The sequence below is a fragment of the Arachis hypogaea genome, chromosome 12 (assembly GCF_003086295.3).
Source record: "Arachis hypogaea cultivar Tifrunner chromosome 12, arahy.Tifrunner.gnm2.J5K5, whole genome shotgun sequence".
Classification (NCBI taxonomy): domain Eukaryota; kingdom Viridiplantae; phylum Streptophyta; class Magnoliopsida; order Fabales; family Fabaceae; genus Arachis; species Arachis hypogaea.
In genome coordinates, this window is record NC_092047.1 from 76,185,616 (window position 1) to 76,202,845 (window position 17,230).

At 38.7% G+C, this 17,230-nt stretch overlaps 1 non-coding gene across 1 annotated transcript; it reads left to right on the forward strand.

The window, feature by feature from the left end:
- Positions 1–10,550: 10,550 nt before the first annotated feature.
- LOC112730969 (small nucleolar RNA R71) lies at positions 10,551–10,658 on the forward strand. The gene has a single exon (XR_003166767.1). It is a non-coding gene; the product is annotated as a small nucleolar RNA R71 (small nucleolar RNA).
- Positions 10,659–17,230: the final 6,572 nt, after the last annotated feature.

A 17,230-nucleotide genomic window follows, 5' to 3' on the forward strand; every position in this document is an offset into this window, starting at 1 on the left:
CTTCTAATTAATCCAAATGATTTTCATTCAAGTAGATTTTCTTCCCTTTTGGCTTTGGTTGAGTAATTGGTGACACCTGAATTATCAAACTCAGCAGTTGATTAAGAGTTGGAAACTGCTGATTGACTTGGATCCCTCTAAAGCTAGTCTTTCCATAGGAGTTGACTAGGACTTGAGGAATCAAGTTGATTGGTCCACTTGACTTTCCTTTATTTAGTAAGGGTTAACTAAGTGGGAGCAAAATCCAATTCTCATCACACCTGATAAGGATAACTAGGACGGGATTTCCAGTTCTCATACCTTACCAATAGATTTTCTAATTATTAATTTATTTTTCTTGTCATTTAAATTACTTGTTCCTTATTTTAAAAATCCAAAACAAAATATACTTTTTCTATAACCAATAATAAATCATACTTCCCTGCAATTCCTTGAGAAGATGACCCGAGGTTTAAATACTTCGGTTATAAATTTTATTGGGTTTTGTTGCTTAAGTGACAAACAAGTTTTTGTATGAAAAGGATTATTGCTTGGTTTAGAAACTATACTTGCATCGAGAATTTATTGTGAATTCTAAACCATCAATCTTCTATTCATCAAAATGGCGCCGTTGTCAGGGAATTGCAAACGTATGCCTTATTATTGGTTACTATAAATATTTTATTTTGCTTGTTTATTTATTTTTATTTTTATTTTTGTTTTTAATTTTTATTAGTTACTATGAGTTCTCACCCCATCGCTTTGAGTTTGGTTCCAATGTTGTTGTAAGGAATGGAAGCTATAATGAGAACATGCATCAAGGTTGGAAGAATCAAAGATGGAAGGAGCCACGAGGATCTGATCAACCCTTTCGGCAACAACACCTTCCAAGGTACCATGGATAACGACCATCTTACAATGCATGCCAAGACAATAGTTATGGTGGACCCCTCCGTGACAAACCACCTCCACCAATTTACTATGGTCAAGAGCCATTCCGAGGTACGTACCAAGATGATAGATATGGTGGACCCCTTGTAGTTACCAGCAAGCTCCATCATATGCCAATGAACCACCTCTTCAACATAACTTTGAACCACCATACTCACAAGCCACCTACAACCATTCACCTCCATATGACCCTAACCTTTATCCACCCCAATTTCAACCCAATTACTCCCAAGAACCACCACCTCCATATGCACCATGTCCATATCCATCAACCCAAGAATCACAGGCTCGCCTTAAGGAAACAGTAGATCAATTTCATGCAACCCTTCATCAACTGGAGCAAGCAATAAATCGATTACCTTCTCGACGTTCAGGCACTCAAGGAACTCCCATGGCTTCATGTGGAGAATCTAATGAAGAACGTAGCATGAAGGAGACACTAGAAACTCCGGTGGACAGTAAGGAGCATGACTTTGTACTAGAACAAGTGGAGGAAGCCGGAATTATCAAAGAGGAAGAAGCGGTCGAAGACTTAGGAGATACGAAACGTCCATGGGAAAGCCCAGTCATAGAGCCCCTTTTAAGGAGTTTGAATTTGATGTTGAGGAGGGTGTACAACCTCCAAGGCATATCATGATTGAAGACTTTGAAGGGGATGATCAAGAGATGGATTCAGTCTTTGATAAATTCTTATCTACATTTGAATCCTCTCCTATTGGACTTGACATGGAGATTAAAGAAGAAGAAGCACAACCTCCCATGCCCTTGGTAAACAATGAAGAAGAGATCGAATTGGAAGAAAGCTACCAAGAGGAAGAGGTTGAAATTGAAGAAGCTTGCAAGGAGTTGGAAGTTGTCAAGGAAGAGCTCAAGGGAATGGAGCTGGAAATCACCTTGCCAAAGTTGTTAGAGACCTCTCCCCCAAAGCCATCACCATCCATTCCTTCATTCAAGTGGGTAAATCTTTCATCTCTAAACTTAATTAGCCCATTTGAATATGCTTTGCTTGAGACGGATGGACAACTTAGAGCTCTTTGTGGCTATATGAGCAAGCGGAAGATGGTTAGTAATAGGAATTGTCATGCAAGGTTCAATATGGTTGCATGCTCCAAATTGAAGTACAAAGGTTGGTATAATTCTCAATTGAATGGGTCTATGAAGTTGTTTGGGTATTACAGTGAGAATCCAGATTGCCTGCCACCCGGTTGGAATACTAATGATCAACAAGAAAACGGGTGTAAAAGCAAAGTCTGGGACCCCGGAATTCATTCCAGCAATCAACACTCTTGGGGCCTAGTCATCTGCTTTAATTTGCTTGAAGGCTTTATGTGCCTAGTTTGGGATCCCGGAGGATATTGAAATTGCAAACATTGGTGGAGATTCCTGGATGAGTTCAAGCACAAGCCACCATAACAGGAAGCTCATCAAATGTCCAACTTAAGGACTTTAACTAAAAGTGCTAGGTGGGAGACAACCCACCATGGTATGATCGTTCTTTTTCAGTCTTAGTTTTATTTTAATTTATTTATTGCTTATTTTTATTTTATTTTATTTTTATTAGTGTTCATTCATAATTCCTACATATTCATCTGCATTCTACATTTTGCATTCTGCATTAAAAAAATTGCACGTGATGCGTAAGCGTCGCTGACGCGTCCGCATCATAGGTGCATTGGGAAGAAAATAAAATTGAACAGAAAGTCACGCGAGAGTGTGGCTGGAGGCGTGCCTTAGGCACAAATATGCCCACGCGATCGCGTTGTTTGCGAAATAGCCTCGCCACGCGTCCGCGTCACCCACGCGAATGCGTGACCCTGCAAAATCGACGTAAATGGGTATATGGCAGAGAGTTTTGATGGAGCTGGGCTGGAATGATGCTGGAAGCACAAGCCCTATCACGTGAGCGCGTGCCCCACGCGTCCGCGTCGTTTTTCAAAATATGGCCATTCACGCGATCGCGTCACCCACGCGAACACGTCACCCAAATTTTTGGCAGAATGCGTTTAAAACAGAGAGTTGCGCGTACGCGAGGCTGCACTCGCGCTAATAGCACAAATCATGCCACGCGATCGCGTGACCCACGCATCCGCGTCACCTGAAAATTATCACACACCACGCGATCGCGTGACCCACGCATCCGCGTCGTATGCGACGCACAGTTTAACTAGATCTGCGCCAGAATTCTTATCTTTTCTTCCCTAATCCTAATTATCTTTCTATTATCATTCTTCCTTCTTTTCTCCTTTCTCCTTCTTTCTTTCTTCTTTCTTACTTTCTTTTTCTTCATCTTTTTAACTTCTCATCCTTCTTCACTTTCATTATATTTTACTTAATTTATTTGCATACTCTCATTCATTGTATTTTAATTTTGTGCATATTTTTATTTTCTTTTCTAAATTCATTATTCTTCCATTGGTGTTAAATTTTCTTATTCAACTGTTACATCTTTTCTTGAATTATTCTGGTGCTTCATGACTTGTTTTATTCTGATTGGGTATTATTATTCATAAGTCAATGCTATTCTTTTATGATACTTGCATTCTATTTGCATTGATATGCACTTATATTGTCTTTCATTACCCACACCCCTCTCCTTTGTTGCAAATTTTGCACCACTGGTATGCCATGTGCTTCTATTATTTTCTCACTTGTATGTTGTAGCTACCATGTAATTGAGACCTCATTATTTGGCATTAACCCACTCAGACTTTATTTATTTTCTTATCTTTATTTCTGGGTTACTTTTTCTTCTTTTCCTCTTCTTTCAGGCTGGCCACCGAGGAAGGGAAACAGAAAACGTTTACATGGGGCAACAGACAAGTCAATCTGCACAATCCTTGGAGAAAAGTGTCAGTTGGAGCCACCCATCCACTTGCACATCTCAGCATGCACTGAGGACGGTGCAATCTTTAAGTGTGGGGAGGTCGATACCGATCTCCATGGGTTAGTTATTTTCTTCTCAACACCAATATATTACTTTATTTGTTTGTTCATTGTTGCATTTGCATGTTTGATTGCATATTGCTGCACGAAATTGTGATGTCCAGGCTCGAACAATCCCTGGTAATGGCTCCAAAGCTTGGTGCTTTGATCTTAATTCATAATTGTCACAACTTCGATACAACTAACCAGCAAGTGCACTGGGTCGTCCAAGTAATACCTTACGTGAGTAAGGGTCGAATCCCACGGAGATTGTTGGTATGAAGCAAGCTATGGTCACCTTGTAAATCTCAGTCAGGCAGATATAAAGTGATAATGGTGTTTTCGAATATTATATAATAAAATAGGGATAGAGATACTTATGTAAATCATTGGTAGGAATTTCAGATAAGCGAATGGAGATGCTTTTCGTTCCTCTGAACCTCTGCTTTCCTGCTATCTTCATCCAATCAGTCTTACTCCTTTCCATGGCTGGCTTTATGCAAGGGCATCACCGTTGTCAGTGGCTACATCCCCTCCTCTCAGTGAATAATATGCTCACGCACCCTGTCACGGCACGGCTATTCATCTGTCGGTTCTCGATCATGCTGGAATAGGATTCACCCTCCTTTTGCGTCTGTCACTAACGCCCAACAATCGCGAGTTTGAAGCTCGTCACAGTCATTCAATCATTGAATCCTACTCAGAATACCACGGACAAGGTTTAGACCTTCCGGATTCTCTTGAATGCCGCCATCATTCTAGCTTACGCCACGAAGATTCTGGTTAGGAGATCTAAGAGATACTCATTCTAGTTTAATTCATGTAGAACAGAAGTGTTTGTCAGGCACGTGTTCATAAGGGAGAAGGATGATGAGCGTCACACATAATCATCATCTTCATCACGTTCTTGGGTGCGAATGGATATCTTAGAAGCGAAATAAGAAGAATTGAATAGAAAACAGTAGTACTTTGTATTAATCTTTGAGGAACAGCAGAGCTCCACACCTTAATCTATGGAGTGTAGAAACTCTACCGTTGAAAATACATAAGTGAAGGTCCAGGCATGGCCAAGATGGCCAGCCCCCTTGATCTAAGAACAATGCGTTCAAAGATGATTCTAAGATCCTAAGATGATCAAAAGATGGTCAAAAAGACGCCTAATACAATAGTAAAAGGTCCTATTTATAATAAACTAGTCACTAGGGTTTACATGAGTAAGTAATTGATGCATAAATCCACTTCCTGGGCCCACTTGGTGTGTGTTTGGACTGAGCCTGAGTGTTGCACGTGCAGAGGCCATTTGTGGAGTTGAACGCCAGTTTCTGTGCCAGTTTGGGCGTTCAACTCTGGTTTTGGATCCTTTTCTGGCGCTGGACGCCAGATTTGGGCAGAAGGCTGGCGTTGAACGCCAGTTTAAGTCGTCAATTCTTGGCCAAAGTATGGACTATTATATATTGCTGGAAAGCCCTGGATGTCTACTTTCCAACGCAATTGGAAGCGCGCCATTTCGAGTTCTGTAGCTCCAGAAAATCCACTTTGAGTGCAGGGAGGTCAGAATCCAACAGCATCAGCAGTCCTTCTTCAACCTCTGAATCTGATTTCTGCTCAAGTCCCTCAATTTCAGCCAGAAAATACCTGAAATCACAGAAAAACACACAAACTCATAGTAAATTCCAGAAATGTGAATTTAACATAAAAACTAATGAAAACATCCCTAAAAGTAACTAGATCCTACTAAAAACATACTAAAAATAATGCCAAAAAGCGTATAAATTATCCGCTCATCACAACACCAAACTTAAATTGTTGCTTGTCCCCAAGCAACTGAAAATCAAATAGGATAAAAAGAAGAGAATATACTATAAATTCCAAACTATCAATGAAACATAGCTTCAATCAAATGAGCGGGACTTATAGCTTTTTGCCTCTTGAATAGTTTTGGCATCTCACTTTATCCATTGAGGTTTAGAATGATTGGCATCTATAGGAACTTCAGATTCCGAATAGTGTTATTGACTCTCCTAGTTCAGTATGATGATTCTTGAACACAGCTTCTTTATGAGTCTTGGCCGTGGCCCTAAGCACTTTGTTTTCCAGTATTACCACCGGATACATAAATGCCACAGACACATAATTGGGTGAACCTTTTCAGATTGTGACTTAGCTTTGCTAAAGTCCCCAATTAGAGGTGTCCAGGGTTCTTAAGCACACTCTTTGTTTTTGCTTTGGACCTTGACTTTAACCGCTCAGTCTCAAGTTTTCACTTGACACCTACACGCCACAAGCACATGGTTAGGGACAGCTTGGTTTAGCCGCTTAGACCAGGATTTTATTCCTTTAGGCCCTCCTATCCACTGATGCTCAAAGCCTTGGGATCCTTTTTATTTGCCCTTGCCTTTTGGTTTTAAGGGTTATTGGCTTTTTCTGCTTGCTTTTTCTTTTTCTTTCTATTTTTTTTTCTATTTTTTTCGCCCTTTTTTTTTTTTTTGCAAGCTTTGTTCTTTGCTGCTTTTTCTTGCTTCAAGAATCATTTTTATGATTTTTCAGATTATCAAATAACATGTCTTCTAGTCATCATTCTTTCAAGAGCCAACATTCTTAAACAGCAACTTCAAAAGACATACGCACTGTTCAAGCATACATTCAGAAAACAAGAAGCATTGTCACCACATCAATATAATTAAACTAAGTTCAAGGATAAATTCGAAACTCATGTACTTCTTGTTCTTTTGAATTAAAACATTTTTCATTTAAGAGAGGTGATGGATTCATAGGACATTTATAACTTTAAGACAAAGTTACTAACTACTAATGATCATGTAATGAAGACACAAACATGGATAAGCACACAACATAGAAAACGAAAAACAGAAGAAATAAGAACAAGGAATGAATCCACCTTAGTGATGGTGGCGTTTTCTTCTTGAGGAACCAATGATGTCCTTGAGCTCTTCTATGTCTCTTCCTTGTCTTTGTTGCTCCTCCCTCATTGCTTTTTGATCTTCTCTTATTTCATGGAGAATGATGGAGTGCTCTTGATGTTCCACCCTTAGTTGTCCCATATTGGAACTCAATTCTTCTAGGGAGGTGTTGATTTTCTCCCAATAGTTTTGTGGAGGAAAGTGCATTTGAGGCATCTCAGGGATCTCATGGAAATGAGATTCTTGCGCCTCTTGAGCTCCATGACTGGGCTCTCTTGCTTGCTCCATCTTCTTCTTAGTGATGGGCTTGTCCTCTTTAATGAGGATATCTCCCTCTATGTCAATCCCAGCTGAATTGCATAGGTGGCAAATGAGGTGAGGAAAGGCTAACCTTGCCATAGTGGAAGACTTGTCAGCCACCTTGTAGAGTTCTTGAGGTATAATCTCATGAACTTCCACCTCTTCTCCAATCATGATGCTATGGATCATGATGGCCCGGTCTATAGTAACTTCAGACCGGTTGCTAGTGGGAATGATTGAGCATTGAATAAACTCCAACCATCCTCTAGCTATAGGCTTGAGGTCCAATCTTCTTAGTTGAACCGGCTTGCCTTTGGAGTCAATCTTCCATTGAGCTCCTTCTACACATATGTCCATAAGGACTTGGTCCAACCTTTGATCAAAGTTGACTCTCCTTGTGTAGGGGCGTGCGTTCTCTTCCATGTATGGCAAGTTGAACGCCAACCTCACATTCTCCGGACTAAAATCTAAGTATTTCTCCCGAACCATTGTAACATAGTTCTTTGGATCCAGGTTCTTACTTTGATCATGGTTCTTGGTGATCCATGCATTGGCATAGAACTCTTGAACCATTAAGATGCCGACTTGTTGGATGGGATTTGTTAGAACTTCCCAACCTCTTCTTTGAATTTCATGTCGGATCTCCGGATACTCATTTCTTTTGAGTTTAAAAGGGACCTCAGGGATCACCTTCTTTTTGGCCACAACATCATAGAAGTGGTCTTGATGGGCTTTGGAGATGAACCTTTCCATCTCCTATGACTCGGATGTGGAAGCTTTTATCTTCCCTTTCCCTCTTCTAGAGGATTCTCCGGTCTTAGGTGCCATCAATGGTAATGGAAAAACAAAAAAGCTATGCTTTTACCACACCAAACTTAGAATATTGCTCGCCCTCGAGCAATAAACAAAAGAATAGAAGAAGAAGAAGAAGAAATATGGAGAGGGAGGGGGAGATGTGGTTTCGGCCAAGGAGAGTGTAGAGGGGTGTGTTGTGTGAATTTGATGAAGAATGGAGGGCTTTATATAGGGAAGGGAGGGGGGGGTATTGGTTCGGCCATATGGGTGGGTTTGGGTGGGAAATTGGTTTTGAATTTTGAAGGTAGGTGGAGTTTATGAGGTAGGTTTATTGGGAAGAGTGGGTGGATGTGAGTGGTGAAGAGGTGATGGGGAAGAGAGTTTGAGGTGATTGGTGAAGGGTTTTTGGGTAAGAGTGTTTATGGGGTTGTGTGAAAGAGAGTGGTGAGAAGAAGTGATTGGAGGTAGGTGGGGATCCTGTGGGGTCCACAGATCCTGAGTGGATCCTGTGGGGTCCACAGATCCTGAGTGGATCCTGTGGGGTCCACAGATCCTGAGGTGTTCAAGGATTTACATCCCTGCACCCATTAGGCATGTAAAAATGCCTTTGTATCCAACTCTGGGCGTTCAACGCCAGGTTGGTGGCCATTTTGGGCGTTCAACGCCCATCTGTGTGCCATTTCTGGTGTTGAACACCAGAACCATGCTTGTTCTGGGCGTTCAGCGCCAGGATGCTCCCATTATGGGCGTTCAGCGCCAGAACTATGCTCTGTTCTGGCGTTTGAACGCCAGACAGATGCTCCTCCAGGGTGTGATTTTTCTTCTGCTGTTTTTGATTCCGTTTTTGAATTTTTTGTTTATTTTGTGACTCCACATGATCATGAACCTAAGAAAACATGAAAAACAATAAAAATAAGAATTAGATAAACATTGGGTTGCCTCCCAACAAGCGCTTCTTTAATGTCAATAGCTTGACAGTGGGCTCTCATGGAGCCTCACAGATGTGCAGAGCTTTGTTGAGACTCTCCAACACCAAACTTAGAGTTTGGATATGGGAGTTCAACACCAAACTTAGAGTTTGGTTGTGGCCTCCCAACACCAAACTTAGAGTTTGACTGTGGGGGCTCTGGTTGACTCTGCTTTGAGAGAAGCTTTTCATGCTTCCTCTCCATGGTTGCAGAGGGAGATCCTTGAGTTTTAAACACAAGGGAGTCCTCATTCCATTGAAGGACTATTTTCACCTCTGTCAACATCAATCACAGCTCTTGCTGTGGCCAGGAAAGGTCTTCCTAGGATGATGGATTCATCCTCTTCCTTTCCAGTATCCAGGACTATGAAATCAGCAGGGATGTAAAGGCCTTCAACCTTTACTAACACGTCCTCTACTTGTCCATATGCCTGTTTTCTTGAGCTGTCTGCCATCTCTAGTGAGATTTTAGCAGCCTGCACCCCATAGATTCCCAGTTTCTCTATTACAGAGAGGGGCATGAGGTTTATTCCTGAACCAAGGTCACACAGAGCCTTAAAGATCATGGTGCCTATGGTACAGGGTATTATGAACTTTCCAGGATCCTGTCTCTTCTGAGGCAATGTCAGTTGATCCAGATCACTTAGTTCATTGATGAACAAGGGAGGTTCAACTTCCCAAGCATCAATGCCAAACAATTTAGCATTCAGCTTCATGATTGCACCAAGAAACTTGGCAGTTTGCTCTTCAGTAACATCCTCATTCTCTTCAGAAGAGGAATACTCATAAGAGCTCATGAAGGGCATAAGGAGGTTCAATGGAATCTCTATGGTCTCTAGATGGGCCTCAGAGTCCTTTGGTTCCTCAGAGGGAAGCTCCTTATTGGTCACTGGACGTCCCAGGAGGTCTTCCTCCTTGGGATTCACGTCCTCTCCTCTCCTCACAGGTTCGGCCATGGCACTTATGTCAATGGCCTTGCACTCTCCTTTTGGGTTCTCTTCTGTATTACTTGGGAGAGTACTAGGAGGGATTTCAGTGATCCTTTTACTCAGCTGGCCCACTTGTGCTTCCAAATTTCTAATGGAAGACCTTGTTTTATTCATGAAACTTACAGTGGCCTTAGATAGATCAGAGACTAGATTTGCTAAATTAGAAGCATTTTGTTCAGAGTTCTCTGTCTGTTGCTGAGTGGATGATGGAAACGGTTTATTATTGTTAAACCTGTTTCTTCCACCGTTATTAAAGCCTTGTTGGGGCTTTTGATCCTTCCATGAGAAATTTGGATGATTTCTCCATGTTGAGTTATAGGTGTTTCCATAAGGTTCACCTAAGTAATTTACCTCTGCTATTGCAGGGTTCTCAGGATCATAAGCTTCTTCTTCAGAAGATGCCTCTTGAGTACTGTTGGATGCAGCTTGCATTCCATGCAGACTCTGAGAGATCATATTGACTTGCTGAGTCAATATTTTATTCTGAGCCAATATAGCATTCAGAGTATCAACTTCAAGAACTCCCTTCTTCATAGGCGTCCCATTACTCACAGGATTCCTTTCAGAAGTGTACATGAACTGGTTATTAGCAACCATGTCAATGAGTTCTTGAGCTTCTGCAGGCGTTTTCTTTAGGTGAATGGATCCACCTGTAGAAGTTTCCAGTGACATCTTTGATAGCTCAGATAAACCATCATAGAATATATCCAGGATGGTCCATTCTGAAAGCATGTCAGAAGGACACTTTTTGGTCAACTGTTTGTATCTTTCCCAAGCTTCATAGAGGGATTCACCTTCTTTCTGTCTGAAGGTTTGAACATCAGCTCTAAGCTTGCTCAGCTTTTGAGGAGGAAAGTACTTGGCTAAGAAAGCCGTGACCAGCTTATCCCAAGAGTTCAGGCTGTCTTTGGGTTGAGAATCCAACCATAATCTAGCTCTGTCTCTTACAGCAAAAGGGAAAAGCATGAGCCTGTAGACTTCAGGATCTACTCCATTAGTCTTAACAGTATCACATATCTGCAAGAATTCAGTTAAGAACTGAAAAGGATCTTCAGATGGAAGTCCATGAAACTTGCAGTTCTGCTGCATCAGAGAAACTAATTGAGGTTTCAGCTCAAAATTGTTTGCTCCAATGGCAGGAATGGAGATGCTTCTTCCATGTAAATTGGAATTAGGTGCAGTAAAGTCACCAAGCATCTTCCTTACATTATTATTATTTTCGGCTGCCATCTCTTCTGCCTGTTCGAAAATTTCTGAAAGGTTATCTCTGGATTGTTGTATTTTAGCTTCTCTTAATTTTCTCTTCAGAGTCCTTTCAGGTTCTGGATCTGCTTCCACAAGAATGTTCTTATCCTTGCTCCTGCTCATATGACAAAGAAGAAGGCACAGAAAAATAATAATAATAGAGATTCTCTTTACCACAGTATAGAGGTTCCCTTATGTGAGTAGAAGAAAAGAGGAAGAAATTCGAACACAGATAGAAGAGGAGGTTCGAATTTGGTGATGATGTGAGGAAGAGATGTTAGTTAATGAATGAATAAATAGAATAGGATGAGAGAGAAGGAGGGAATTTTCGAAAATTATTTTTGAAAAGGAGTTAGTGATTTTTGAAAATGGTTTTTGAAAAATTGTTAGTAATTTTCGACAATTAAGTTTTAAAAATTAAAATAATTAATAAATAAAAAAGAAATTTTGAAAAAGGGGAGAGATATTTTCGAAAATGAGAGAGAGAGAGTTAGTTAGGTGGTTTTGAAAAAGTTAAGAAACAAACAAAAAGTTAGTTAGTTAGTTGAAACAAATTTTGAAAAGATAGGAAGTTAGGAAGTTAGAAAAGATATTTTGAAAAGATATTTTTGAAAAAGATAAGATGAGAAGATATTTTTAAAAAGATATGATAGAAATTAGTTTTTGAAAAAGATTTGATTTTTAAAATCACAATTAATGACTTGATTCACAAGAAATCACAAGATATGATTCTAGAACTTAAAGTTTGAATCTTTCTTAACAAGCAAGTAACAAACTTCAAATTTTTGAATCAAAACATTAATTGTTAGTGTTATTTTCGAAAATTTGATATAAAAATAAGAAAAATATTTTTGAAAAATATTTTTTGGAATTTTCGAAAATAACTAAGAATTTTGAAAAAGATTTGAATTTTGAAAAAGATTCTGAAAAAGATAAGATTTTCAAACTGAAAATTTGATTTGACTCATGAGAAACAACTTGATTTTAAAAATTTTTGAAGAAGTCAACTCAAATTTTCGAATTTGATGAGAGAAAAAAAAGGGAAAGATATTTTTTTTGATTTTTTGAATTTTTATGAAAAACATGAAAATTATGCAATGCATGAAATTTTTAGATCAAAACAATGAATGCATGCAAGAATGCTATGAATATCAAGATGAACACCAAGAACACTATGAATGCCAAGATGAACATCATAGACACAATTTTGAAAAATTTTTAATGCAAATAAAACATGCAAGACACCAAACTTAGAATTCTTTAATGCTTACGCACTAAGAATTCAAGAATGCACATGAAAAACATGAAAAGACACAAAACAAAAAATCATCAAGATCATACAAGAAGACTTACCAAGAACAACTTGAAGATCATGAAGAACACTATGAATGCATGATATTTTCGAAAAATGCAAGATGCATATGCGAGTGACACCAAACTTATAATGTGACTCAAGACTCAAACAAGAAACAGAAAATATTTTTGATTTTTATGATTTTCTAATTTTTTTGGATTTTTATTTTATATTTTTCGAAAATTATATGAAAAAGAAAAATAAGGATTCCAAAATTTTTAATATGAATTCCAGGAATCTTGCATTCTTAGTCTAAAGCTTCAGTCCAGGAATTAGACATGGCTCACTAGCCAGCCAAGCTTTCAAAGAAAGCTCCAGTCCAAAACACTAGACATGGCCAATGGCCAGCCAAGCTTCAGCAGGTGATCATGGATCAGCAGCAGGTGGATGAGCAACAACTAAATTGCTCTTGATAACAAATTGCAAGCCTCAGTCCAAATAAATTTAGACATGGCTTTACAGCCAGCCAGGCTTTACATGCTTCATGAAACACTAGAATTCATTCTTAAAAATTCTGAAGAAAATTTTTGAAAACATTTTTTTTTTCGAAAACAAAAGAAGAGTTTTTGAAAAATTTTTGAAAACTTTTTGAAAAGAAAACGAAAAGAAAGTTACCCAATCTGAGCAACAAGATGAACCGTCAGTTGTCCAAACTCGAACAATCCCCGGCAACGGCGCCAAAAACTTGGTGCACGAAATTGTGATGTCTAGGCTCGAACAATCCCTGGTAATGGCTCCAAAGTTTGGTGCTTTGATCTTAATTCATAATTGTCACAACTTCGATACAACTAACCAGCAAGTGCACTAGGTCGTCCAAGTAATACCTTACGTGAGTAAGGGTCGAATCCACGGAGATTGTTGGTATGAAGCAAGCTATGGTCACCTTGTAAATCTCAGTCAGGCAGATATAAAGTGATAATGGTGTTTTCGAATATTATATAATAAAATAGGGATAGAGATACTTATGTAAATCATTGGTAGGAATTTCAGATAAGCGAATGGAGATGCTTTCGTTCCTCTGAACCTCTGCTTTCCTGCTATCTTCATCCAATCAGTCTTACTCCTTTCCATGGCTGGCTTTATGCAAGGGCATCACCGTTGTCAGTGGCTACATCCCCTCCTCTCAGTGAATAATATGCTCACGCACCCTGTCACGGCACGGCTATTCATCTGTCGGTTCTCGATCATGCTGGAATAGGATTCACCCTCCTTTTGCGTCTGTCACTAACGCCCAACAATCGCGAGTTTGAAGCTCGTCACAGTCATTCAATCATTGAATCCTACTCAGAATACCACGGACAAGGTTTAGACCTTCCGGATTCTCTTGAATGCCGCCATCATTCTAGCTTACGCCACGAAGATTCTGGTTAGGAGATCTAAGAGATACTCATTCTAGCTTAATTCATGTAGAACAGAAGTGTTTGTCAGGCACGTGTTCATAAGGGAGAAGGATGATGAGCGTCACACATAATCATCATCTTCATCACGTTCTTGGGTGCGAATGGATATCTTAGAAGCGAAATAAGAAGAATTGAATAGAAAATAGTAGTACTTTGCATTAATCTTTGAGGAACAGCAGAGCTCCACACCTTAATCTATGGAGTGTAGAAACTCTACCGTTGAAAATACATAAGTGAAGGTCCAGGCATGGCCAAGATGGCCAGCCCCCTTGATCTAAGAACAATGCGTTCAAAGATGATCCTAAGATCCTAAGATGATCAAAAGATGGTCAAAAAGACGCCTAATACAATAGTAAAAGGTCCTATTTATAATAAACTAGTCACTAGGGTTTACATGAGTAAGTAATTGATGCATAAATCCACTTCCTGGGCCCACTTGGTGTGTGTTTGGGCTGAGCCTGAGTGTTGCACGTGCAGAGGCCATTTGTGGAGTTGAACGCCAGTTTCTGTGCCAGTTTGGGCGTTCAACTCTGGTTTTGGATCCTTTTCTGGCGCTGGACGCCAGATTTGGGCAGAAGGCTGGCGTTGAACGCCAGTTTACGTCGTCAATTCTTGGCCAAAGTATGGACTATTATATATTGCTGAAAATCCCTGGATGTCTACTTTCCAACACAATTGGAAGCGCGCCATTTCGAGTTCTGTAGCTCCAGAAAATCCACTTTGAGTGCAGGGAGGTCAGAATCCAACAGCATCAGCAGTCATTCTTCAATCTCTGAATCTGATTTCTGCTCAAGTCCCTCAATTTCAGCCAGAAAATACCTGAAATCACAGAAAAACACACAAACTCATAGTAAATTCCAGAAATGTGAATTTAACATAAAAAATAATGAAAACATCCCTAAAAGTAACTAGATCCTACTAAAAACATACTAAAAACAATGCCAAAAAGCGTATAAATTATCCGCTCATCACATATCTGTTTGATTTTGTGCATATTTTACCACTACTTGGTTAAAGTAATATTTTCTTTTTCAAGAAACTTCTTATAGCATTTCACTAATTTAAATTAAAATTTTTGTTAAACTTGTTTGAAGAACTTTAATTTGGAATATGGTTTAGAGCTCGAACACACAAAACTAGTGAGATTTTGAGCCTATTTGATTGGTTTCATTTTATCAACCAATATTTTATTTTTGGTGTGTGTTGTTCTCTCTAAAATTGTGATCTTTGTCTTGCTTAATTCTATATTTCCATGGTTTGATGTATGCATGCACTTATATGATTGAGGCCTTTATTTCACTGAGCTTACATATCCATATGGTCTTAACCCTTCATTATCCCTTGCAAACCAATTTGAGCCTATTTTACCCCATTTGTTCTTTATTTTAACACATCATTAACTCTAAGCAGAAAATAATAATGTCCTTAATTTGAATCCTTGGTTAGTTTAGACTAGTGATAGTGCTTATGATTTAAGTGTGGGGAAATTGGGTTTGATAACGTTTGATTTAAGAATTAGGTGTTATATATCTTTATGAAAATGAAAAAAAAATGTTTAGGACATGTTCATGCATTCAATAATTTAATCATATGCATTGAGAAAAACAAAAGAAAAAAAAATAATAATATAGATATATATAAAAATAAAAAAAAGGAAAAGAAAAATAAAGGAGAAAAGAAAAGAAAAAGAGCAAATAAGAAAAAGGGGACAAAATGCCCCAAAGTAAGTGGTGAAAGCAATGCATATGTACTGTACTTGAAATTAGAATGCATGAATATGTGGAAAACATGGTTAATGGATAGTTAGATGTTGTATTATGATTACATGGATTGTCTAAGTTAGGTGGAAAGTTTAAGTTAATTAAGGATTCAGATTTTAGTCCACTTGACCAAATACAATCCTACCTTGACCCTAACCCCATTACAACCCTTAAAAGACCTCTTGATATGTGTATCTGTGCATTAAATTTGTGTTGATTGGTAGAAGAAAAATAAGCCTTAGAAAGCAAGATTAGTAGAGAATTGAGAGATCGAACCTTAAACACCTGAGTGATTAGAGTGCATACATTTCCGGTGAGGGTTCGATGCTCGATTCTTTGTTCCCGGCTTTCATGAGCTATCTTCTTCTTGCAAGTTTATTTGTACTTCATTTTTATGATTTGAATTAATGAAAGCCAGTTCATATTTATTCTTGGAGAATTTATTTACTTTTAAACCAAGTAGATAAAAATATTTTGCATGTAGTTGCATTCATATAGATAGGTTGCATTACATACTTTCTACCATTCCTCTTCACTCTCTTATAGCTTCTCTTGAGCTTAGCATGAGGAAATGCTAATGTTTAAGTGTGGAGAGGTTGATAAACCACTATTTTACAGTTTATCTTGTGCTTAATTGAGTAGATTTTATCAATCTTTCATACACTTATCCATACAAAATGCATGATTTTATATTTTCCTTCCTAATCTTGTGCTATGATTGAAAACATGCTTCTTTGACCTTATATTTGCTAATATTAATCCTCTCTTATTACCATTAGATGCCTTGATATGTGTGTTAAGTGATTTCAGAGATTATAGGACATGAATATCTTGGAGGATGGAAAGGAAGCATGCAAAACTGGAAGGAATACAAGAAGCTGAAGGAACTGCTAAAGCTGTCCAGCCTAACCTCTTCGCACTAAAATGGTCATAACTTGAGCTACAGAGATCCAAATGACGCGGTTCTAGTTGCGTTGGAAAGCTAACATCCGGGGCTTCGCAATGATATATAATTTTTATAGCTTCCCTGAAGCCAGACGACGCGCACGCGTGGATCACGCGGACGCGTGACCTGGCAAAAATGCAATCCACGCTGACGCGTGGACGACGCTTCTGCGTGACTTTGCAGCGACCTGTACGTACCAGAAATTGCTGGAGGCAATTTCTGGACTATTTTTGACCCAGTTTTTGGCCTAGAAAATATATATTAGAGGCTATAAAGTGGGGGAACCCATCCATTCATTCAACAATTCATACAACTCTATAATACATAATTTTAGGTTTTAGATGTAGTTTTTAGAGAGAGAGGCTCTCTCCTCTCTCTTAGGATTTAGGATTAGGATTAGGATTTAGGATTTCTAATATGATTAGGCTACTTCTCTTCAATCACAGGTTCAATGTTCCTTTAATTTATTTTCTACTTTTATTTATTCTATTACTTTAATTGTTATTTATCTTTTCAATTTGGTTTATGAACTCCAAGTTAGGATTGATTTTCTTAATTAATACATATTGAGGTATTTCAGATTTAAGATTTTTTTCTTTTATTTATGTTACTGTTGTTTCCAATCTGAAGGCATTTTTATTCAAGTAGATTTTCTCCCTTGGCTTTGGTTAAGTAATTGGTAACACTTGAGTTGTCAAACT